General features: G+C 38.8%; 1 long non-coding RNA gene across 4 annotated transcripts in view; it reads right to left on the reverse strand.

Annotated features, from left to right (window-relative positions):
• The window catches only part of LOC121027428 (uncharacterized), a 67,515-nt gene extending 44,729 nt beyond the window's left edge, over positions 1-22,786 (reverse strand). For 2 of the 4 annotated variants that reach the window (XR_005788739.1, XR_005788738.1), the window contains exons 1-2: positions 22,705-22,786; positions 16,107-16,157 (exon numbers count right to left, since the gene is read on the reverse strand). This is a non-coding gene — a long non-coding RNA (uncharacterized LOC121027428). Of the gene's footprint in view, positions 1-16,106; positions 16,158-21,371; positions 21,479-22,704 lie in introns of those variants that run through there. The other 2 variants (XR_005788736.1, XR_005788737.1) reach the window with 1 other exon arrangement.
• Positions 22,787-26,697: the final 3,911 nt, after the last annotated feature.

Below are 26,697 nucleotides of genomic sequence, written 5' to 3' on the forward strand. Positions count from 1 at the left end.
AAACTAAATTTGGGCCATGAGAAATATAATTTATTCTCTTTGAAGATTCAAAAAGCATTTAAGAATTTTGTCATGCCTCAGGGTCATCATTAGAAACATCAGTCATGCTTTCATTATCAATATATCAGAAGTGCCTATTAACAGGGATTTATGGTTAATGGAATGACAAGGAATATATCTGTACATGTGTCTGCTTTCTACATGAACATGACAAATTTCAGACTTCCAAGACTATCTAAGTAACCATTTCATGATTATACATGAAAATATGATTTGTCATTAAGCATGATTGTACAGGCTGTTTGCACATTGCCCTCACATGAAGCCTTTAGAAATTACTCAGTGCACAGAGCACGATATGCCCATCATCATACTTGCCCTTTAAACTCCGTGGCACATTAAGTCCAGGCTTAACATCCAAATCCCCAGAGACCTACTGCTTTTAATCCCTAATTAGGAAATGACCTCAAGTAGCCCCTAACATCATCCAAAGGAAAGGACTGTTTCATTTGTTTTTCCAATTTGTCAGACTAATGATAACCCCAAATAAAGTCACTTTCATCACATTACCACCATGGGGCCAAATACTGCTCAGCTCTTCTGAGCATATTCTGGATTTTTAAAGAAATTTTTAATGATTGAAAGTTTTCCTGACCCAAAACATAAATTCTCCACCAACAGCCTTTCTAACCCTGGCTTGTGGGTTGAGGAGAGATTTGGAAAACAAAGGCCTCCCCTGGCCTCCTTAGCTCTTCATAGCCTTTGGATGCTGCCTACTCTACCACGTTGACCTTGATTCCCCCCACCCCAAACTTGAATCTTAGCAGACACCAGATCCCATGCCAAATACAAAGTTTTAGTCATCTGTTTCAGTATCTTTGTATTTCTTCATTGCCATGGAATGCTAGAATGGGCAAGCCTGTAAGACAGAAAAATAATAATGTGCAACCTATGCATGTGCACAGTCTAAATGAATCTAATCTATTAGTGTTCTCTCCACAAGTTCCATTTTATTTATTTTAAAATGTATTTATTTATTTTGAGAAGGAGAGAGAGCAGGAGCGAGGGAGAGAGAGAATCTCAAGCAGCCTCTGAGCTATCAGTGCAGAGCACAACGCAGGCTCGATCCCACAAAACAGATCATTACCTGAACTGAAATCAACAGTCAGATGCTTAACCAACTGAGCCACTCAAGGGCCCCTCCCCAAGTTCCATTTTAAATTATACAGCTACATGTCATAGATTTAAAATCTTCCTCTTCAGATGGCTTAACTAAAACTATGATAAACAAATCCTTTCTGATTTATAGGAACTTCCTAAAAGATCTCCTATTTGATACGTTATAAAAACTAGGAAATATGCAACTGTTAATATCAGAGAAGGAGGTAGTCTGGGAAAAAAATCATATGGTCAGATTTATTAATGGTCTAGAAGATGCAAGAAAAGCAAACAAACTTGAAAATTTGCATAAATGTGAAGCTTAGAATATATTTCAAACTTTCAAGGGCTAGTGATATTTGGAAAGGAAGAGTAAAAACTTAGAAAATCAAGGTAGTTGTATTAGTTTGCTAAGGTTACTATAAACACAGATTTGGTGCCTTAAACGACAGAAATGTATTTTCCCACAGATCTAGAGGCTGGAAGTCTGAGATCAAGATGTTGCAGAGTTGGTTTCTTCTGAGGCCTGTCTCCTTAGCTTGGAGATGGCCATCTTCAACCTGTGTCTCCAACATGGCCTTCATCTGCGCATATCTCTGTCTGAATGTCCTCTTCTTATAAGGATACTAGTCATATTGGATTAGGGCCCACCCTAATGACTTCATTTTAATACCTCTTTAACAACCCCTGTCTCCAAAACAGGATTTGTACATATAGATTTGGTGGGAACACAACTCAGCCCATAACAAAAAGGACATGAAAAATATAATCCCATTCCAAGACTGCCTGTGCCCTCAGATGATTTCTGTTATGAATGATGCAGAGCAAAGTGACCCATTGTGGAATGAGAGATCAGGACCTGAAGTATAGATACCAAAGATGTTGCTATGGTTACATGAACAAAGGCAATATTAAAAGCAGCCTGAGTAGATGGGGCAATAATTTAATCATAAAAACTTGTAATAAAAATTGTGAGGTTTGATATAAATTTTATAGATTTTTAAAGAAAAAAAGCACATATGATCTTCTATTCAAAATTTGGTTCTTATGTTCAAATATACATTACAGATACTTTCATTCATTCATTTTATTCTGTCTATGTTTATTATTGGCAGCCTACTATGCGCTGTGTTATATAACCAAAGCCCAAATAATAGACAGTGTTTTGTTTTCTGGTGAACAATACCAACTTAAAAGTGAGCCTTTTGGCAAGTCAGTGTTAAATCAGCTTGCCTTTCATTTTAATTGTTTACTTCTTTTAGTTTTTATCAAGAGTAGGCAACATAAATTTTAGCTAGTTGTCAAATGAAACACATGTAGAAAATAATTACATATACATATGTATGCCATTGTTGTTTGTATTCAAACACACCATGGCTAAAGCAAAGGTTTTCCTGGTACTTCCATGTGTTTAGAATAGTAATTATTAATGGGTGCCCTTTCTTCAGTGGCAATATTTGAATTAAGAACAGTCACTATCAAGATCTGGAGCCCTCACTGGTGCCATGAAATTTGCACTCAGATTGTGCCACTTAATGACTCTGAAGATTCATATCTGACTTCCCTTAGCTCTAGATTTGAATAGCACTTCTAAGGAAATAACAAAAAGGATGTCTGTAAATCAAGAGATCCTCATGAAGGAGCTTATCTTTATCCTAAAAAGAAGTGATAAACAGATAGTCATGACTAAATAAGACCCTTCCAGGATACCAAATGGCTGCTGGCAATTCCATGTCACAGGTTCTCAGGTAGTTAAATACAATTTTCAAAATGTCACCTTCAAACACCAAAGCTTGGTAGGAAAATTGCAAAACCCACAAAGGGAGAAATCACTATAATACAGGATGTCTCTGTTCATTCTTAATGGACTCCTATTACTTGAACAGACCATGTGACTTTAGAGAGTCTTTGTCTGCATTAAATTGCAGAATGGTTTGAACATACTACAGATGCCATGGAAAGCAAAGATGGACAATTTGTTTTCAAGCTGAAAACATGTAATGGTTGCCTAGTACAGAGATAAAAAATTGGCAGATGAAGTAACCCAAATTGACTTGTAAAACACTTGAAAACAAACAACTTTTCATTACACATCTCATTTCTCATCTTTAAGCTTTGGCAGTGAGCATTCTTTGGAGAGCTGGTCTGATGAAGAAAGCTTTTACAGCTCCATTTCATGAAAACCATTGTTTGTGTTTCTGAGTTCAATCGAAGTCAAAATTAGCAAGAGAGCAGGAAGAGTTAAAATGCCAGTTCCAAAGATCCTCTAGAGATTATTAATCAGCATTGCCTGTTCTCCATGGAATCTTTTTCTTGTAAGTGAAGCAAGTCTGGCATTGCCAGCAAATGTCAATGCCATGCAGAGAGAATAGATAAATTTAGAACAAATGATTTCCCAGTTAAATAGGGACCAACAGTGAGTTTATAATAAAACAATTTGCACACAGTTTGGAATATGACAATGGTAATTGTTCTTACGTTGAAAACAAATCGCTACTGATGTGTGCCTGTGGCAGAGCAGAGCATGTCCTGATATAGCCCTTCCCACATCTACATACAGTACCAGGAAGGCCATTCAGTATTTGTTAATACTTGCCCAGCTTAGACAAGATCGTAACACATTGGGAGGCATGACTACACACAAGAGTTTTCAAATCCTTATTTTGAGCTAGAAATACAATATTCAATAGCAGATATTTGAAAGCAGAGAAAGAATAGAATGCCCTTTCATCTTCAGCTGGTGGTTCATATTCCTGTGATAGGGAACTTCTGAAAATATTTTAATCCTGCCAGAGCACTGACTCTCAACCTGTATGTACAATGAAACCAACTGAGGAGCTTTAATAAACTGATGTCTGGAATCCACCCCAGAGACTCTGATTTAAGTGATTTGGGGTGTGGCCAGGCACTGGAATTTTTAAAAGCTCCCCAGGTGATTCTGAAGAGCAGTCATGGTTCAGGAAGACTGTTGGGGGAAAAAAAATGAAATAATCAGATGACATTTTGCCATTTAAAGCTATAAAAGTTAGACCTACATAAAGAGTTCATATCCCATTTTTACTACCATCACATCAATCATCCAAATCATCATAGAAGATATGAATAATACAATGTTTGAACTAGAAGGAACCCAAAAGATCATTTAGTCCATAGATTTTCCAACCAGGGGTTCTTGGGTTTCTGGAAGTCCTTCAGGTAGTGTGTCAACCTCTCAAAATTGCAGCTATGTATATTTTTTTTTGAGAAGAGTGCCCATAGATTCCATCAGCTTCTAAAAGGAGGAGTTGGCCCCCAAAAGTTAAGAACCATTTATGTAGTCTAAATCCCTCAATTTGCAGACAATGAAACTGAAGACCAACATGAAAACAGCAAAGAATATATTCCTCACCACTCCCTCTAAGACATCTCAGAACTAAGCCATGATGGCCCATATGTTTTTACACAAACTGATTAAAATCCCAACCAAACAAAAAAAAGGAGCCCCAAACAGCCCACATTCTGACTGAGTGAAGATTTCAACCAGATAATTGAAGTATCCAGAACTGCAGAAATGGTAATATTTTTGAAGACTTTCTTAGACTTCACAGAGTAGAGTTCTACCAAATGGGGCCCCTGGCTAGGACTGTTCCCCTCAAGGATTTCTCTGATTAAATATGAAATCAGGAAGTGAGCAAATGTTAGCCAAGCCCAGGCAGAGATCATGTAGTGCTCCCAATGTAGTGTTGTAACCTCAGTTCAATTTCTCCACAGTTTGTATCATGTTTGACTTATACCATCATTCCATAACCTTAGTAAAGTGTGGTTCCTATATATACTCATCAACGATGGCCTCATTGTGAGTCCACAGCCATTCATGAGAAAAAGATTCTCTAAGAGAGGTTACTGGTATGTCTACATATCACTCACATAACACATTACAACTCTACGTGGCAAAAACTAGAGGCTTTTTCTGCAACCAAGACCCAACTCTAGACAGAGTCACCATAGAAGGTAGAACTTTATAAGACATGTTTTGTCTTTAAGTTGTTGCTGAGACTATTGGGAATTATTCTAATATCTAATTTTCTTCAACTTTCTAATTCTGGCATATGCTAGCAGAATATTTTTGGAGTTCCCTCTGGGAAGATACACGTAATATTAAAACTATTCTTCATTCAGTGTCAATATACAGAGAAATCTATCCAGTTAAACAGGTAAAGTTAGTAAGTTTGAAGGTTGGAGTCAAACCTGTGCCTACCTAACTCCCACAGATATTTTGATATAGTTATGACTAGGATAGAGTACAATGAGCATGGGTTTCAGGATCACACTTATGTTTAAATCTCAGTCCTGCTCTTTATTAGCTATGTGACCCTAGGCAAAGTACTGAGTCTCTGAGACTCAATTTTACTTCTGTAAAATAGAATTAATTGCCCCTCCATCAGAGGGTTGAAATTAGGTGGAGGCACTACCTAACACAGTGCCTTGAATATTAAAGATACTCAGATGTGATTCACCTTCTGCCAGTACCTTCTAAAGCTCATGTTCTTTCCACCAAGCCAAGTGACTTTTCAGAAATATTCCTATCCCTCTTCCTCACCCCAGCATCAATGAAAACTGAGGGGGTTTTTTTCATCCCTAAATCTTGGCAGCCTCACTTAAATGGTCTTTGATTTCTTGATTGTCTTTTAGATAGACTTTACATTTATTCACTGAAGCTTTTCAAATATAAAGCAGAAAACATTGCATTAATGAACAAAAGATGTTGAATACTATTATTCCCCTGTGCTTTGTATTCTTACTCCAGTTGCGATAATAGTGTAAAAGCTAATACCAGGAATTGAAAAAAGGAAAGGAGAAAAGAAAAAAAGAGCCAAGTCGAAGGGGAAAAGTAGGAGAAATTTAGGAGAGGAGGAGGCATTCTGGCACCTAGTCATTCATAATTCTGGACTGAGATTTATTTACAAAATGGTACCCAGTTTATTCACTCATTCACTAAATATTCTCTGAAGAAAGCAAGTGTTTAATGGAAGACTAAAGGATCAGAAGATGTCAATCCATGAAGCAAAGGTAGGAAAAGGTTCTATGAAAATGGGATAACATCATAGGGTTGAGATTTGCTCAAGGGGCATTAAAGAAATTAATGTCTACCAGATAGTATTTTGGAGTCCTAAGAGATACAGCAGTAAAAGGACCTCAGTGTCATGACCATGTCATGTAGCCCTTGGACATTCTCTAAGCTTAGTAAGCAAATCTAGTGACATAGGAAGAAATAATAATAGAAATAAAATATTTCAGAAGTTCCCTAAGAACCTAAAGAAAATCTAAAAGAAAAACACCTAAAAGAGGCCCATTTTAGGTTTTCCTCTGCTTTTTCACATGTAGTCATTTCCCAATAATTTGCAAAATGCTTTAGAATTTTAAACAAACATCAGACTATACATAAAAAGAAGAAACAAGCCTATGTTTCAGATTGGTGATTTGAGGCCTGATGTATTATTACTGCTCAGCATTCAACTGTTAAAGTCACTTGGATGTATTTCTCTCATCTTTTAATTTATCCACCATTTTTAAGGCAGCAGCCTCAAAACTGTTTGCCAGGGCACACAGGAATTTTTTTTCTAATTTTACATTGTTCCACTTGGCAAAAAAAAGAAACTGATTATCAACTACATTGTCCATAGTTCTTAAAAACTGGTCATACATTCCCAGGGATTCCCAACCTTAAATTTCCTACGTGAGTAATTCTCCAGGCTGGAGACATGGCTGTCAGACCTCAGAATACTGTCAGTGCCCGGAATACCGTTCAGAGCTCATTTAAATTCATATGATAAGACTTCACATGGATGATTTTGTGTTTGCAAAGAAAGAGGGACGAAAAGTCATTTTCCTCTCCACCTCAAGCTTAGGGTTAGCCACCAAGGGAAACTACCCCTCCTCAGTTTCCCCCTGAAACTCTATGTAAACAGCTTGAAGCCAAGGGAAATCAACTAACCTTAGCTAGTAAGATCAAGGGTTATGTCCCTCCTCTGGGACAGCTCTGGTTCTGATCCAACACAGAGGGAAAGGTCCAATGTTATTATGTGCATGCCTACTTCTTCCTTGTAGGTAGCAAAAATCAGAGGAACAGGAACAACAACAACAACAACAACTAGGTAAATAAATAAATAAATAAATAAGCCAAAAACAAAGCTAAATACGAAGGAAAGGGAGCTAGCTCGAAGAAGGGAGAATAAGAGATGAAAATCGCATGCTAATAGAAATGGAGCGGATGGATGGTTGAGATAGAGATAATGATGCCTCCAGCAGTGTCAAGCACTGCTTTTTTCTCCTCCTGAAACTACCACAGGCACCTTTACAAAAGTTGCTATCTCTTTCCAAAGTTGGATATAATTTATCTTAAAGGCATCTTACTGGTTAATACATCTTTACAATAAACCCTCTACAAAGTGTAAAGAACTGAAGAAATAAATTGAAGTGGCTTTTAGTGGTGGCTGGGGGTACCAGATTGACAGCTTTGGAAATAGATGGCTTCTTTTCCTCCGAAGACTAGATACAGGCTGATAAGCAGAAGTGTGAGACTTCCCCAACTGCTTCCCCACTGTGCCTTCACCCTGACAAAGTAATGCTGGCTTCGTGAAAGAAAGGACAAGTCACCTTACCCAGGCAGTTCTCTGCTGACACTACTCAAGAACTGCCATTTAGCACCAAGGCGTTAGGAGCATTTTCCTCACTACCAGCAAAACAGAGGCACCACTCTTATTTCACTTAGAACAGTGAACAGTCAAATCAGATAGTAATGACTTTTGACTACCCTCAACTCCACTGGATTCAAAGCGCTGAACTTAAAAGTGAAAACTAACTTGAGTTTCCCATTACAATTTTCCACAGCCATCTAGTCCTCTAACAGTCCCCAGCACTAAATCAGGTAATGCAGTATAGTGTAGCTATTTTATCTGGTTCTCCCAAAGATATTTGAAATGAGTACTCCGCCATCCATGAAATCAAATGAATCTCGGGGACATTTCTATTTATGCAGTGTGAGGGGGATCTTTCAACAGAGAAAGGAAAAGCATAAAAAAGGATGGAATGCTTCCAAGAGAACAAGTAATGTACATTTTCCTTTCTGAAAGAAAAGCAGCAAATATGTATGAAAAATTGAGGGGCATGAGTTAAAGTGGAGTCTTAACATCATTTATTTATATACTGAACATAAGAACCACTAAAGTCATCTTCATCACATAACCTTAAAATGAGCAGAGACCAATTTAACACGACTATCAGATTACAGTCAGTAGAAGTTAGAAAACATACGCTTTGTTTATCTTACACTTTCCTAAACAATCATGCACAGCTTTCCTTTGTTCCAGGAGTCATTCAAGCATATAATAAAGAGTTCCAGCAAGTTGAAACCTCTTGTATCTGGTTATTTTCAGGGAGTTGTAAACTTGCTGCCGCCAAGTCAGTAGTTTTCTTATGTTGTCAGCAAGGATTTTGAAAAATGCCATCATCCCAATTCTTGTTAGCAAAGAGCTTCTCTATGTTCAGTCCTTTCCATTAACCCTCATTAACACTTTGCTCGCTCTTTTAAAATAATTTGAAACATCTCTGCTGCTTTCAAGGTAGAAAGCTCTAGTGTTGCAGTGATCGGTCCTCACTTACTGTTCCCTCAGCTGTTACATTTTTCTCACCCTGGCTTTTTGCTCCTGTATCTCAGAGCAAATCCCCAACATCAGCCTTATGGGTCCTCAACTGGTTTTCCCATACATTTCAAATTTTGTCTTGTCTTTGCTCATCTATTAGTTCATTCATTCCTTCCTTCATAGAACAGACATTTATGTAATATCTCCTCGTGTCTTCACTTGTCCCATATACATGTGGGATTGAATTCAAGATAAAATATTATGCAGTTGTAAAGGCACTGGAATAGAAATCCTGGATCCCTTGTGTCAACTCTGTCATCCATCAAGTATGTGATCTTGAGAGACTCACTTTCCCTATATACACCTCTGTTAATAGGGCTATGTCATATCTAAAATCACTTACAGCTCTGAAATTCTACAATATCATTGTAACCTCAGGAATTCAGTGAAAACAGATAAATCCACACCACGATGTTAGTAGCTCTGAGATACCAGTTTCAAGATACTTACATTTTCAGTGGTTGAATACAGGGGCCCTCCTAAAGGAAAGTAAGGAAATTCTGACTTTCATACATTGGGCATTAATGAGCAAGCGGAGGAGTACTTGAGTCCCAAGTGCTCAGGTTCCATTTAGACTAGTCTTGACTATTAGGCTATTTGCTGCCTGCATGTCATCTCCTGCCATTCTCACTTTACCCACAGGCCTTCACCTCCACACGTCCAACGACTGCCCTCATGAATGTTACCAAATGACTTCCACAGAGTTTGGTCCACTAGTCAACTGTTACTTCTCATCTTACTTTACTCCTCATCAGCATTTGACATATTTTATCATTCCCTCCTTAATACACTTTATTATTTGGGCCTCTATGACTCACCCACCTCTCTCCCTAACTCACTGGTTACTCCTCATTTTTCTTTGCTGGTTTCTCTTCTGTACCTCAAGCCCCTAATGTTGGAGTGCTCTCAGCACTGACTTATTGGTCTTATATTTTGTGTGCACTCACTCCCTTGGTGATCTTATCCAATCCCTTGATTTTAAATTCTATATATATGCCAAAAAAACCCACAAATTTATATCTTTACCCAAGACCTCTTTCCTGAACTCCAGATTGATATATCCAGATGGCTAACAGGCTTCTAAAAAGAGAATTCCTGATGTTCTTGCCCAAACCTAATCCAGACAGTCCAATTGATGGAAGCTCCATCTTTCCAGATGCTCTGTCAAAAAAAAGTCTTCGGGGGCATTTTAGTCCCTTTATTTCTTTCATACCCTACATCTAGTCCATTAGGATACTGACTCTAGTTTTAAAAATGTATCAGAATGGAATTACTTCTTACCTCTCTCTCCTAGAGCTGCAATAACTTCTTAACAGGCTTTCCAGCTTCTATACTTGCCCCTCAGAACCTTCTCTCAACACAGAAGTCAGAGTGGTCTTTGAAACACTATGTCAAGCACTCCATTGGATCACCAACGTTTTCACAATGGCCTACTGGTGCTACATCATAGAGGCCTTCCATAACCCCTCTGATTTCACCTCCTACTACTGCCTCCCTTGCTCACTTTACTGCACTCACATAGCCCTTCTTGCCTCAAACACAACAGGCATAGCCTTGGTGTCAGCTCTTCTGCCTCACACACATCTGCACAGCAAATTTCCTCACCTCCTGCAAGCCTTTGCTCACTTCATGCCTTTGCAATGAACCTTGACCATCCTACCTTGATCAGGCACTCCTCATCTTTCTTATCTGAATCTACCTTTCCCTTTTCCATAGCATTTATCACCTTCTCATGTTCTATATAATTTACTTATTACAATTTTTGCTCATTTTCTGCCCTCCCATGCCAGAATGTAAGCCATGGGATAGCAGGAATCCTTTCTTATTTGTTTATCGATGTATCTCAAGTATCTTTGGTACCTCGTAAGTATTTTATATTCGTTAACAAATGATGAATCAATAGATCACTGAATGGGTGAATAGGGAAGACTGGTTTTATAACTATCAGATAATAGCCAACATCACACGAAGCTACATGTGAAATAATAAGCTTAATACAACTTCATTCTAATTATACAATCAATGCCCAATCCTGCTGTCCCTTCTTGATCATTTGATATCTGTGATCGATAGAGAGTCTTTGGAGTTCATGTCTCCTCACTGTGGAGACACTTGCCCTTCATCCACCAGGACTCACAGAAAAAAATTGTAATCTTGGGCTGAAGAGACATGGAGAGTTCTGTACTCATCCTGGCAGACATAGAATAATGCCTATAAGATAGCTACCTTATATTTCTGCTATAAAAAGTATAAAAAAGAAGAGCAGTAATTAACAGTTATTGAGACCTAACCCTGTGACAGACATTATTCTGAGGTTTCACAAGTATAAACTCATTTCTTCCTTGCAATAACCTCCACCCCCTGACCTCACACTTCTCTCCCCATTATTGGATGTGATCCATCTAGACAACAATCAGAAAGTAACAAAAGTGCAAGTGGGTCAGAAGGGAAGATACAAAACTGAAGAAACAGACCATGGCCTTTAACATTTCTAAAGAAAAATGTTATCTCTGTTAAGCACAGCTGCCATATCTCCATGAAGCCAGGTTGAGAAAATGTTTATGTTGACACATTGAAGGTCAAATATTCCAGGGTAATTAGATTTCTCCAAGGTGAATTATGGAGACATTCTAGTTAGAAGCAGATACAGAACTTTTGCTGTCCAGCCATAAAGCAGCACTGACTTGACAAATACACGTAGGCACATTTCTAAGCATTTTTGCTTGTAGCTTAATCAATTGTTTTACATATTTTCTGTTACTAATCTTTTACAAATTTCATTAGGATCATAAAAATTTACTAACTTACCCATCCAGAATTCAGTATCATTTCGAGTAGCTTTTTATTACCCTATATTTTCATCTCCATAAATACAAGAAAAAATGCAATTTCAACTTCTTTGAAGTCACCCTCTGCCTGCTTTCAATCACGTTAACCTTCTCAAAGTTGAAGACCATCACTTGCCCAGATATTTTCATCAACTCATTCAGCATACATTTATTGAGTTGCAATTACAGTGCTAAGCCCAAAGAAGCATAATCCACAGTCCCTCAATCAGAGAATTCAGCGTCTAATAGTAAAGGAGAAACAAATACATTGAAATAGCTTCCTGTAAGAACCTCAATGTCCATAAAAAGAGAATTAGATAAAGGAGACATTTATTCCCATGAAATTGAATACTACAATTTAAATGAATAAATTAGATTTAAATGCATCAATATGGCTACTTTTTAAAATATATTGAGTGAAAAAAGCAAATTTTCAAAAGATGTATGCAATAATTGCACTATGTTCTCTACAACAACAAAAAAGATTATAATATGACATTACGTATTGCTTACAAATATACAATGTGTAACAAAAATTAAAACCACAGATTGAGAGGTTAGGTACCAAAATCAGATTAGTGGTTACTTCTGGAGAGAAAGAAGATGAATGGGATTGGAAAATGTGTAATGTGAAATTCAACTTGATTGGTAAGGTGCTATTTCTTTATTTAAAGAAAAATATTTGAAGCCAGGAATTTTAAATGGTAAATTTTGTTAATCTGGGGTGGTAGGATATATGGCATTTTTCTATATTTTAATGGTTTTTCCCCCTAATGTCTTCCAAATGTATAAATGAGAGAGAGGAGAGTGAGGACAGGTGTCGCACTGAAAACACCATTCACAATAAATGGGAAGTGCCAAAGCTACAGAGAATGTACCAGAGATAAAAGCAGATGTCCAGAGCAGCAGTAGGAAGAGCTGTGAGGTTAAAATGGGGAGGAACCAGTGGATGGGAGCGTTCCTAGAAACCTTCCTAAAAATGCAGATGAAGTCAGGCGTGAAGAATGACCAAAAGTCCTACACGCTGAGATGAGCAAGAAGGATATTCCGAGCAGGAATGGCAGAAGGAAGGACAAATCTGCAGAAAAGAGTATGGAGCATTCAGCAGAGACAGAGCCTCGGGAGACAGTTTCAAGTTTGAAACTTAACTCTGCTACTTATTAGCTTAGTGACCTTGGGAAAGTCACTTAAACTCTCCAAAACTGATTCTTCAGCTTGGACATGGGATAATAATATCTTCCTGGTTGCATGATTGCACAGGCCAGAGAAAATATATTCCAAGATGCCTGACATATAGTGATACAGTAATGCACACAAATGAAGATTATGATTAATGGTTATTAAATGGGACTAAGACTCAGGTCTCCTGATTCCTGAGTCAGTGATCTTTTCATAACACTGCATTGCTGATTTTGTAAATTAGCATTATCTTATATTCATGTGGCCAAACTTTCACAGTAATAAAGCAAGTGACCTCGATGGAGTCCTGGACAACTCACTGAATCTTAATTATAAAATATGCCTCTTTAAAACAGTATGGAAGTTCCTCAAAAAATTAAAAATAGAACTACCATATGATCCAGGAATTCCACTTCTGGGTATTTATCCAAAGAAACCAAAATCACTAACTCAGAAAGATACATGCACCTTAATGTGCACTGCAGCATTATTTACAATAACCAAGACATAGAAACAACCTAAGTGTCCATCAATGGATAAGTAGATAAAGAAACTGTGGTATATATATAGTTGACCCTTAAACAACACAGGTTTGAACTGATCAGGCCCACTTATATGCAGATTTTTTTCAATAAATACAGTACAGAACTGTAAATGTATTTTCTCTTCCTTATGATTTTCTTCATAACATTTTCTTTTCTGTAACTCACTTTAGTGTAAGAATACAGTGTGTAATAATTTAACATACAAAATATGTGTTAATTGACTATTTATGTTATCAGTAAGGCTTCCAGTCAACAGTAGGCTATTAGTGGTTAAATTTTTAAGAAATTAAAAGTTATACATGAATTTTGAACTGCATCGGGGGGTGGGGGCAGTGCCCCTAACCCCCACATTGTTCAATGGTCAACTATCCATAGTAGAATATTATTCAGCCATACAAAATAACGAAATCTTCCCACTGCAACACAGATGGACCTTGAAGTCATTAAGCTAAGCAAAGTAAGTCAAAGAAAGACAAATACCATATAATCTCACTCAAATGTAGAATCTAAAAGAACAACAATAACAAAAGAAAACAAAAAACTGATCTTGTAGATACAGAGAAAACATGGTTGGTTTTCTCTGGTGGTTGCCAGAGGCAGGAGTGTGGTGTGGAGGGTAGCCAAAATTGGTGAAGGGAGTCAAAAGGTACAGACTTCTGGTAGTAAAATAAATAAATCTCATACAGCATGGTGACTCCAGATTAATAATACTGTTTTGCATATTTGAAGGCTACTAAGAAAGTAAATCTTAAAAGTTCTCATCACAAGAAAAAATTCTGTAACTATGTAAGGTTACAGATGTTAACCAGACTTATTGTGGTGATCATTTTGCAATATATACAAATACTGGATAATTATATTGTACACCTGAGACTAATATAATGTTGTATGTCAGTTATATTAAAAAATATCTCTTTTTGGTGTGCAAAGCAGCTCCAGACTCTGCCTCTCACTCCATATTGGTGATGGTTTTCTAAACATTTCTAATTCTTTTGTCTGTCCTATATTGACCCTGAAACAGTCAAAGGCAGAACTTTTGGTCAATTGGCTTCCCAGTTGTTGAGTCAGCTGCTGGCTAAAATTTGGAATGCCAAATTTGTCTCAGCCAGGATTTAAAATAGGAAGTTACAGGTTTAATGCCTTTATGTGCCTGGACTTCAATATTTACAAAAACAAACAAACAAACAAACAAACAAACAAACAAGTGCATAGGACTTTGGTCACATTGCTGTTATTGATAAAGCATTCACAGATTTCTTCAATAGATTCTAATATATTTTTCATTTTATTTAGGTTGTTATGCTTGTTTAGGTTGAAAGAAAGTTTAAAAAGCATTAAAAACGACAACAACAACTTCATAAGACTTACACGATGCTGGGTTATGTGAATGGTATATGTTACTCTGAAAGTCCCCAGGCCTCTTTTATCATAGTCAGTATCAGTTAAAGGGAGGCTCCATCCACATGATTCCCAAGCACACCTCATTCCAAAGCAGATCAATGGTACCTTGCCACTCTCCTAAGCCAGCTGCAGCAGGAGCTCAGCCCAAATTTGGGCAACTGAATTATTTTTCTCAGTGAGGTTTTAGCAACCATTATTACTATCCCAGGAAGTTGTCCTTTCTTGGAGATAAACTGTCATGACAAACTCTGTTTTCTATTTAGCACATATTTCCAAATTCCATTGCTCTGCATGGAAGAGAAGAAGCATATGTTGCTTCTCAACACCACTCACTTCAAACGACTGAGAAACTCAGGGTTGTTTAGGCCACAGGAGCAATGGACATACACCATCCAGAAATCTCCTATTGTCTGACAAAAATGCCACAAGCTTGCATTGATCATGCTATTTTTGTTCACCATTAACCCATTACCGCTGCCAGCAACCCTTTAAAAAAAAATCAGAGCTCTCAAAAAGACTCAACCATCTCCATACCTTTTCTTTCATCTCCCAAAGAACAAAGAAACAATTCTGTGATTTTATCAGGGTTAGTTAACAATATTAATTAAAGGCACTAACTGTATCACATTGTGTTTGGTTGCAGTAGTGCTGTCACAGAGAGGATTTAAAATGTTCCAAAAATGACATCTCAGCCCTTGAGAAAAAACCCCACACAAAACCACAGCCAGGATTGGTTCTAGTGGTTGACATTTGGATCTATGTTCGAGACAAGGAAGCCAGAAAGAAAATAGGCCAAGAATCAGCAATCCTTTTAATCCAATGTCCTTTCAAAGTAATGGGGAGCAAAATATGCCACCCTACAAAGTGCCTCTTTAGCACAGGATTACTTTGAACTGAAGGCAACTAAGAAGAAACACTTCTCTGCTGCCCCCTCCCCATTGTCCTAAAAGCAGGATACAGATTTGTAAAGGGGTCCACTCTTCCCTCTACCAGGAAGGACAGACATTACTGAAGATAATTCTGGACACTTTTCAGCCCCGAGGGGGCACCAGAGGAATCTAGATAATAAACTCCATTAACTAGAACTTATCTGCCATTAGTTTCCCCATATATTAACCTTACCACAATTTGCCACCCTAGAAATTCAAAGTCTTTTTCCTTAGTCTTGTCCCTTCACTAAAAATGTATAGCATATTGTTCTTTTCTTAAGCGCTAAATGCCCAAGTTCTAACCACCCCTTTGAGATATTCATTACTGAGTACTCCCATGTGTACATAAGACACACTTGGTAATAAACCCGTTTGTATTTTTACCTGTTAATCTGTCTTCTGTCAGTCTAATTTGCAAGGCACCAACCAATGCACCTAAGATGGGTAGAGGGAAAGAGAGTTACAGTAAAACCTTGGATTGCAAGTAATTTGTTCTGTGAGTATTCTGCAAGATAAGCAAACATTTCTTTTTTTTTTTTTTTTTTTTTAATGTTTACTTTTGTTTTTGAGACAGAGAGAGACAGAGCATGAGCAGGGGAGAGGCAGAGAGAGAGGGAGACACAGAATCTGAAGCAGGCTCCAGGCTCTGAGCTCTCAGCACAGAACCCCGCTCAGGGCTCGAACTCGTCAACTGCACGATCATGATCTGAGCCGAAGTAGGACGCTCAACCAACTGAGTCACTCAGGTGCCCTGATGAGCAAACATTTCTAATAAATTTTAACTTGATAAAGGAGCGACATCTTGCAATACGAGGAGTACCTGATGCCAAATGTCACATGATCACAACTGAGCCAATGGCTCTTAAAATTCGCTTTGATATACAAGTGCTTTGGATTTACAAGCATGTTTCCAGAACAAATTATGCTTGCCAACCAAGGTTTTATTCCCTTGGTTGTTTTCCTCCCCTACAAGAGCATACTAGAGGACAGAATGGGGCTGATAAACTGCCTTTTTCTATCTTCTCTAAAGAGATTACCCATCTCTGAGATTATTGGTCTAGTGTCTTCTATGATCATAAAACCTCCCAGTAATTGTGGGTAAGGGATAAATGAAGATAGGAAAAGCCATGATTTTCTTTCCATTTCTAATTTTGGGAACTTCTGAAATTAAAGGAAAATTTTCTCTTTTTTAAAAGAAGCAGAGGCCAGTAGGCACAGTACATCTGATGATGTTTTAAAGGTAACGTTTTGGAGTTCATCCCCACGGATGGGCTAGGCAACAGCAGAGAAATCTATGGAACTTCGATTAGCCATCACAGTTTTTCATTTTATTTTTTGATTAACTTTTCTCATGCATAGCTGAAAAACACTAAACAGAATGAAAGGCAAGTTTTGTAATTAGACTAGATTGCCCAGGGCGAGAGAAAAAGAGACACAAGCAAATCCTGTAATTCAGCTCCTAAGTAACATCCTCCACATGATAGAGTTCCTTCATACATTTTTTAATCAGGTTTTAAAGTTTTTCATGTATACACTGAAATTAGTGTTTCTTTTGGGAAAATGTATTTGTTTGCATCAAGGCTTTCATTTTCTCTTAAATACAACTTTGCCCCCATACTTTATAACATATAGTACATAAAGGTATGTGGAGGCAGAAAGGAAAGGAAAAATATCATGAGAGACAAATACATGATGAAGCTTACATAAGTGACTATAGCTCTTTCAAAAACATTATTCACTTGGAGATAAAATTGGGATGTGGACCAAATCATACCCTCTGGGATAGCAAATAAAAAACTAAGTGTAGTATCCTTATTATGTGGAAAACTGCAGAACTCCTCATATAGAAAAATATCTGATTTAAGATAAAATACACTTTCATTCGACAAAATCTTCCATGTTATCTTTATGGCCAAAACAGAAAACTGCGGATGATGTGATAGAATAGTTGAAGGAGTGTACCCAAAACAGTATTGATGGTTCAATGTCATCCTGCAGCAAGGTTTCTCTTTGCCTTGGGACCAAGAGCATTTTTCATCAATAAGTTATATAAAAGAATAAGCCCAGCATATTAGTAACAAGTATACAAACTGAAGGGATTAGTGAAGATGGTAAAATAAGTATGTTAAGATTCCAGAAGGACTCAAGAAGTATAGGCCAGAACTAACAAGATATCGTTAGTAAGGATAATTCAGGAAGGTATAGTTCTACACTGGGATCAAAAACTTGGGTGCAAATTTAGAAAATGATGGAGAACTAGGAGCTAGGGTCTGTATTAGAAAAAGTCCTAGGGGCACCTGTGTGGCTTAGTTGGTTAAGCATCTGACTTTGGCTCAGGTCATGATCTCTTCATTCCTGAGTTCAAGCCCCAAGTTGAGCTCTGTGCTGACAGGTCAGAGCCTAGAGCCTGCTTCGGATTCTCTCTCTCTCTCTCTCTCTCTCTCTCTCTCTGCCCCTTGCCCCCCCCAAAAATAAATAAACATTAAAAAATATTTTTTTTGAAGAAAAAGTCCTGAATATGGAATTAGAGAACACCAGTGATTTAAATCAATTTAACTTGCTTATTTCCATCTATTTTCTCATGTAAAAACTGGGTATAACAGTATCTACCTCTCGGGACTGTTAGGCCATTTAAATGAGATGACATGTGAGACCAAATCTTATAGCAGTCTATGTGGACTGAGGTCTTATGAGCCCCCACACAATGTCAGGATCAGTTCAAGCAGTATCATGCCTCTACCATGGTTAGCACTAGTCAAACCAGAGAATAACACTGTGATGAGGTATAGGGGCCTTGATTTTAGAGGAAGGGAAGAGAGTTAGAAAGTGTTTATTGGACAACCATTTGTGAGTCAAATAGCAGGTTCTGGAGATATTCATTAGAAGCCATGGTCACTATCCTTAAGGAGCTCTTACTCTAGAAACAAAGGATGAGAACGTCCCTCTAGAAGTTGGCCAGTGTCTTACCAGCTCTGTAAGCAAAATCAATGAGAAACGGTTGTCCAAGTCACCTACTCCATCTAACCCAGTGTTTGTATCTACACAATAAACATTTTTTGAAAAATGAGTGATATAAGTTTTGCTTGGAAAGAAGATAAAGGGAGAACAAGAAAACTCTCTTTAATATTTTGCAATTCTAATTTCAGAGGGAAGAGATCTATATTTGTAGCTCTAGAGAGCAGAACTGAGGCAAAAGGGTGAGAGGACAGGAGGCAGATCTGAGTTTTCTACAGAAAAACTTTACACTAATGAGAGCTGCTGAAACAGAGAGGACTCGCCTAAGAACTGGTAAGTGCCCCATCACCGAAAGTGTCCAATAAGGGGCTACCCAGGATGGTCAGGATGTGCTAAGGAAACTCCTACACGGAGCGGTTGGAAGCCGAACTATATGGGAAAAAAATTACTTTCCATTTTAGAGGTGCTCGTGGAAGAATTACAAGGCTGTAGTTCTAAAATCCAGTGCCTGTGTGCAAAGCCTGTCACACTAAGGGCTGGGAAATTAAACTGGGCAATAGCATTTGGTTCAAACAGAAAAACCAAGAGGGAAGATGACAACTTAAAAATTATCTCAATTTATAATGAGGACTCCACTACCTGTGTGGCATCTGGTATTGGTATGTATAGATGTACAGTCAGTCTTCAAGCTCCATGGCAGAAAGTTTTCCTGGAGTCCTTGGCTCTGACATGGGAGTCTGAATTAGAACAGCTATTCCATAACTGGTCAAGTGCATAAAGGAATTTCTCTCAGCGTGCTTGCAGAGGAGAGTCATTGCTTCAGATGTAATAGTTTATGTAACAATTCCCAGATGCAGACTCATGTCCCCCAAGACAGTCACTTCCCTATGCCTACCTAGAATAAAATGAAGCAAGTGGAGTTAACCCCAGACCGGAATGAAAGGTGCACCCATGTCCTCATTAGGGGCTACCCTCTAAGCCCTAATACCTGAACACCTCATGCTGAATCACCCTCAAGAAAAATACTAATGATAGCACTGCTGGTACTCAGTCATGGCAGACACCATGAAGATGCTCATGAACGTCCTCTATTTGATAAACATTGTTCTATAACAGCACGAATACTTATTATTGTAAGATCAGTTATCATATTTTATCTGAGCCTGAGAATCCTAAAGCTTGGCCTTCTTTGTGTGTCTCTATTCAAAGAGCACAAGCTATGGTGTCTTTTTGTGAGATATTTGCCTTCATAACTAAGACATACTGTCTGAGACCTTAAAGTAAGATTTGGATAGCAGACCGAAATTACCCCTTCAGGATATTTGTGTACTTGTACTCCTCTAAAAGTTATATGTCTTTGCTTTAAAAAAAAAAAAAACAAATCCGGGGCACCTGGGTGGCTCAGTAGGTTAAGTGTCTGACTCTTGATTTCTGCTCAGGTCATGATCTCGCATTTGTGGGATCAAGCCCTGTGCCAGGCTCTGCGCTGAGTGTAGAGCCTGCTTAAGATTCTCTCTCTCTCTCTCTCTCTTTCTCTCTCTCTCTCTCTCTCTCTCTCTTTCTCTCAAAGAAAAAAATCTACTTAAGATACAAGAAGAAAAGAAAGAAAGAGAGACAGAGAGGAGGAAGGAAGGAAGGAAGGAAGGAAGGAAGGAAGGAAGGAAGGAAGGAAGGAAAGGAGGGAGGGAAGGAAAGGGGGAGGGAGACAGGCAGGCTGGATCTTTTTCTTTCCAGGCCTCTTAATTGAGATCCAGGGTTTGTGAATCTCTGGCAATACAGGACCCTTTGCCTGGTACCCTGCTCTTTTATGTTCGATACCACATCAGGGACACTGATTATACTTAAAAGCTAATATATTTATTTATGGTTCTTAATGGCTCTTTCCATTGCTGCTTTACCTCTGGTCCTACTAATTAGAATCAAGGTAAAAAAAAAAAAAAAAAAACAATCCCAAATTTTCTAGCCAGAGTTGCATGTAGAAGCAAAACCAAAGGCTTAACACAAAAGGGAAGAAAAACCGTGAAAAGTCCATTTCCAAAATTAACAAATAGAGAAAGCCTGAAAACCACACACCCCAGGGCTCCATTTTGTCTTCAAGAAAAATCAGGATCTAACTTTTCACTCAGAAGTTTCCATCTCAGGCCACTTCAGCAGCACAACATTTCAATTCTATTATTTAAGAAATGGTTTGAAATATTCCCCAATTCCGCTTAACACATCCCAGAGCACATTTCCACGGTGTGTAAGTGCACTGCCAAACAGCCAGCTCGCTGCGAACACAGGTGGGAGAGCTCGGCCAGCAGGAGAGGTTACATTTGTTTGGCAACTTCCTTCGGGCTGTGAGAGCTGAGACCACGAGAAGCTAAATTGAGAAGTGCTTCTTGACGTCTGTTGTAAACTAAGCTGAAGAGCAAAGGGCACAGCCCGAGGCCTGGAACAAAGGACAGAGCAGGAGCGGTGATGAGCCACCTGAATGATCCTGTTCCTCAGCAGGGTCACAAACCAAAGTGCTTTCCGAGGCCCATGGCTGCCATTTGGAACCTCTGGCCCTTCTGCATGAACACCAGACCCCAGACCAGCAAGTCAGAGACAGTACTTCAATCCACCTCTCCAGCCTATATTTAATTTTTTCAGCAAACACGGTAAAAAATAAATGAGGTTGTACTTAAGCTGTCAAAGGCCTCACCACCTTACCTCACCAGAGGACTTCTGACTAGTTGGTTCTACCTTTAGTGCTACCTCCATTGGCCACCAGTTGTTATGTTAAACTCAGCCTCAAAAACGCTTAGGCTGTAATCCACAATCCGGTTTTCATTTAACGTCTAAACGTTAAGACAAATAGAAACCTCATCAGTAAACAGTGTGACAGTTATCTTTTTAACTGTCATTTCTGTAAGCTGATACACATCCCCTCCTAAATCAAGCTCAGATGTATCAGTTGTTCAAATACAAACATATTTAGCAGATTTCTGTCATTTCCTCATATGTATATTAATTTGCGAATGACTCGCTTCATACATCTTGACAAACCTGAAAAACTATCTGTTGAGTTATTCACAGATGCCGGTGCTGATGCTGGCAGGGCGGAAAGCTGACAATGTATGCAGGGTCAGCGATGGGGGGGAGGGGGGGGCGGGAAGTAGCTGAATGTCATGGCCCTGGGATCATTTTAATCTGTCTTGGGGTGCAAGAAGTGTCACAGAGGTTCGCCTGAAATAAAAGTGTCCCTTTCCCTTAGCTTGTTTTGTACCACCTAATCCTCTAACTCTTTATTAAACATTATCTTTTCCATCTGCTCTAGTGAGTGTTCAGCACGTTGTGGACCAACTCCAGGCTGATTGGTTTTTATGGGCAACATGATCTCAGTTTTATGCACATACTTAGGATTATCTCAAGGACAAAGAGGATGAACAATCCATTAACTCTAATAAGCAACTACACATCTCAAGATAGTTACAGCATATATTTGATTTCAAAAGAAAAGGCTGGATTAAAACATGTCCAAAAACATCTAACCTCCAACATATAGAAATAGAATTTTCTGTTCTCCATGCTCTGGCGAGCGCTCCTACTAGAAATCACGTCTCAGTCCCACTCAATCAGACTTTCCAGCCCTTAAATCTTATTTTAAGATCTGACACTACAGCAAGAAAAAGATCCTCTTGAAAGCCCTCCTCGTGATGATCTGTGGGCAAAGCGTGCAGAAAGTACACGTGCACGCTCACACACACACGCGCGCGTGCACTTTTTTAAAGGAAAATGCATTGTTATTGCTTTATGTAGAAAACTTATTTCTTCAGTAACTTTATAATTACATGGTTTCCATGGTTTAAAATTATAAAACCTCAGTCATGAAAATTTAGTCAAATACACACAGTCACCTGAGAAAGCCAATTTATATTCTTAGCCAGTGTTACTGACAAGTATTGGAAAACCATTGCTAGTGTTTATTTCAAAATTTAGTCCAATGCAAAGTAATCTACTAGGGCCTCATTTGCCCACATTATTGTTAAAAGTTTCTGCTTACTTGATTTTCATAAGAATTCCTTTTAAATACTCATCTCTCTTTGCACCACTGTTTTATTGATGAGCTCAGTCTGTTTCTTTGGCTGACCTTTCAAACAAAGATGCTTGCTTTTTCTGTTACTTTAAATCTTTATGATCCTGTAATAATAACAATTATGATGGCATCTGATCACACTGTATATATTAATGACAAGACATATCTGGCCACTTGTCTTCACAGCTTACTGATCTCATTGATGAGAGCTGTCAGGCTGCCTCCTTGCAACTTGTAATTCAAGGTAATTAAAAATTAGCTTTTTTAGCAGCTTGAACTTTGTTTTGCAGTGAATTGGAAATATCGCATGCTGCAGAAATAGAGAATGTACTAGTCACCTGCTCGGCCTTATGCCAAGAGAAGGTGTGAAAAACAGGTACAGGAGTTAATCACCTATCCAGAGTGAGGACTTTCAAGCCCTTGTATGTGTGTCTTTATTCATTGTTTTGCTCAAGGGAAGAATGCTAAAGTGCAGAGCCGAGTATCATCTTCTGATTGCAGTTTAGGACCTTATTTAACAGGTCAAAGCCAAGGTAAAGCCAAGGTGAAGAACGAGGCAGGCATGCATAAATGGGCCCAGGCTGTCCAGAAGAATGCACCAGCCAGCAGTGCTGGCCTCTGGGGATGGAAGAAGAGGGCTGGGGTGGCAGGAAGAATTACTTTTCACTGGGTTCTATTTTGTTCCATTTGAACATTTTACCTGATGTTCGTATTACTTTAAAAACAAACAAATGTAGTGATAGCTAAATAGCGTTTGCCCTCCCAGCACCGTGACAAGCAATCCCAAAGGTCAGCACCAGCAAAATGGCGCAGGAGCCAAGGCTGCCACCGGGAGGCCCAGCTCCTCACTTGTTTTCCTCTTGACCGCAGCCAGTGTCCTTAGACTCTCACCCTGTTAAAGCAAGTGCCCAAGAAACTACCTGACTACTGAATACAAATGAAGGATGACAGTCATGCTTTCATACATACACATTCAAAAGCAATGTCCAACTGAAAGGAACGACACAAATCTTCATCGTCAAGACCGTTGGAAACCAATTTTCCTAGATTACACAATTGGTTGGGGAGGATGCCTGTGTGTGTTCCAGTTTGGAGGGAAGAGGAATATCTGTGCAGGGAAGAGGAGGGCTGTGATCATGAGCAGAAGATGGAGTCCTGGACTGGAGGACACCCCACCAGGGGCATAGGCGGGCCTGACCATGCACACCTCTGCACAGGATGCTGGGTAAACCGGGTCCTTACTCCCAGCCCCTCCCAATGGGGCTGGTGTCTGCGCGAGCCCTGAGCACAATGATACGCATAAAACACTGTCACTGCATCCCTTCAATGTGGTAGAGCAATTGCACCTGGCAGAACCCTGGGCTAGTGAAAGTATTTCTGCAGGGTTCTTAGACAGCTCTCCATGAGGCTGCTCTAACCTTCCTTAGCTGCTTGACTTTCCTCCCTTCTGCCTTTCAATGCCCTCTTGTGATACTGCTTGAAACCCAAATTTTCTTTTTCTAGACACATATGCATGCATTAGAACACAGTAAGACAAAAACTTACCTACTTGAGAATTAAATTTTTCACCTCTAGGCAAGTTAGTAAGGCCCAACTCATTCATCTTCTCCTATTTGCTGTTTTCGGCAATATAATTACATGGCACTGACCAGTGAAAATGCTGGTAAAAGGCTTGTGTTATGACTCTGTGCCTGCCCTGCATGCCCATGTTATTCTGCATAGAAGTTAGCATGGGAACACCAGCTCCTGTTACTGAATAATCCATGTGAGGTCTACTTGACGACATCTGCTTTTGTGTCTATATGAGAAATTATTACATTAACATTATGCAGCATTGACCTTTTTTTTTCAAAATGGAAACACCTTCTTTGCCTTTGCTTCTTAAAGTAATAAATGCCTGCTTTCCAGAAACCTAACACCAGAGAAATACAAAGTTGTAAATAAGAGGCCTCTTCATAATTTTCTCTGACTGGGATATCCACTGTGACCAGTCTGGTATATATTTTTAGAGATATCTGTTATGCACAATCACTAATGAGTGTATATTGTACATCCTCTGCCAGAACTCTGTTCCAAGAGACAAAATCTAATGCATGCTATCTTAAGCACACAAAAAAGTCTCACATCACTTAAAGAATCCTGGTAGTTTCAGGCATAGCTTGATCCAGGGACTCAAATGATATTACCAGGACTTGGTTTCTATTTGTCTCTCACCTTTGCCATTCTTCATGTTGGTAGTGTTCTTGGGGTCCATATCATGTCCACAAACAGCTCCAGGCTTACCTGTCCTCAGATTAAATTCTAGCAACAAAAGGTGGAAAATCCATTCTTACTATTTCTTACACAAGTCTTATGATCTGTATGGATCACCATAGCTCAAACGATCACCTCAAACCAATCAATATACCCAGGAAAATGAAATGCTCTAATTGACCAAGATTGAGTATCACACAAACCCCTGGAGCCAATTGTGAAGTCAACTCCTTCCTGTTCACATGGACAGAAAGTGGATGCCTCCAGAAAATCATGGGCTGTTGACAGAAAAGTAAATAAGTGCTAATAAACAAAAGCAACAAACACCCCCAATACATTCGCTTCTTTCACCAAAGGCATCAGAGCAAGCTACAAAATTTGTGGGATTCAGTTCGCCATGAAAATATGGGATCCATATTCAAAAAATCCTAAAAAGAAAAAAGTGGCATTAATGGTACTAAAATATAACACTATTTTTGCTCTTCTACCTTCTTCCTGTCAACTGATCATGGTGTTTGTTTTTTACTATATGATGTTGTTTTAAGTAAAGAAAAATTAAAAATTCAATTTATTAGCATGGATATAACTATTCATATTTATATTTTCTGTATCAGTTTTGAATGCAGATATAAAGCTCTTAACTCCTGTATGGATTACCAAAATTGTACAACTGGAATTTTGCAGCTCCTACCTACACACAGATTTCATTCTTAGGCAGAACAGTGGAAACAAACTCAATTGCTTTAATTTCACCTCTTGATAGGTGCACCTTCTACAACACTGTCTACCTGCAGCTTACGGATGAGTTAGGAAAGACTTAAAGGAAATGTAATTACGTGTTTCTCTCTTCTCCCTGTACTTCTATGCCATCATTTTTGGCACAAGTGGTTGGCAAATACACAGACGTAAGACAAGCATGAAAGGATATGGTAGGGTTTCTCAGTCATTCACAGTTCTCAGAACACCATTACTTCTTTCTGCATTCAAAGCAAGTTTTGGTTTGCATGGAACACATGGCCTCTTGGAGCCATCAAGGCCCCCATCTGCTCACCTGGAGATGGAAATCCCTTACCTTATACTCACTTGAATCTCCTTAAACCCCCACACATGATGAATTAACTAGAATTCTATGCTCAGGGGCATTGAGAATGCTATGTGTAAATGGTAAAGGGTGGGAAGTGGTAAATGGGAAGTGGGAAAGGATGCCAGGCACACTTACTGCATTTGTCTTTTCTGCTCATGCACATGCTCCATTCTCTTATCAAATCTCACTTATAAAACACAAATTCAAAAATAAAATTCTTGGGGTGCCTGGATGGCTCAGTCAGTTGAGCATCTGACTTCGACTCGGGTCATGACCTCACAGTTCTTGAGTTTGAGCCCCACATCGGGCTGTCTGCTGTCAGCGTGGAGCCTGCTTCGGATCCTCTGCCTCCCACTTTCTCTATCCCAACCCACTTGCTCTGTCTCTCTCTCTCTCTCTCTCTCTCAAAAATAAATAAGCCTTTAAAAAATAACTAAATAAAATTCTTAAGATTTCCAAGACAGCTACAGTCAAGTATTAAACCAAGTTCAGGAACTTCTGAGTGTCAGGCTTGTATGACTGCAGAGGTCACAGGCCCAAGAAGTTGGCCTTCGGTCTCAACAAACAGAACGTGGTTAAGGAAACCCACTGCTCAGAAAGAAAGGAGGTTCCACATAGAGTAG

This window comes from Herpailurus yagouaroundi, unplaced genomic scaffold, assembly GCF_014898765.1.
Source record: "Herpailurus yagouaroundi ecotype Mexico unplaced genomic scaffold, PumYag 77, whole genome shotgun sequence".
Classification (NCBI taxonomy): domain Eukaryota; kingdom Metazoa; phylum Chordata; class Mammalia; order Carnivora; family Felidae; genus Herpailurus; species Herpailurus yagouaroundi.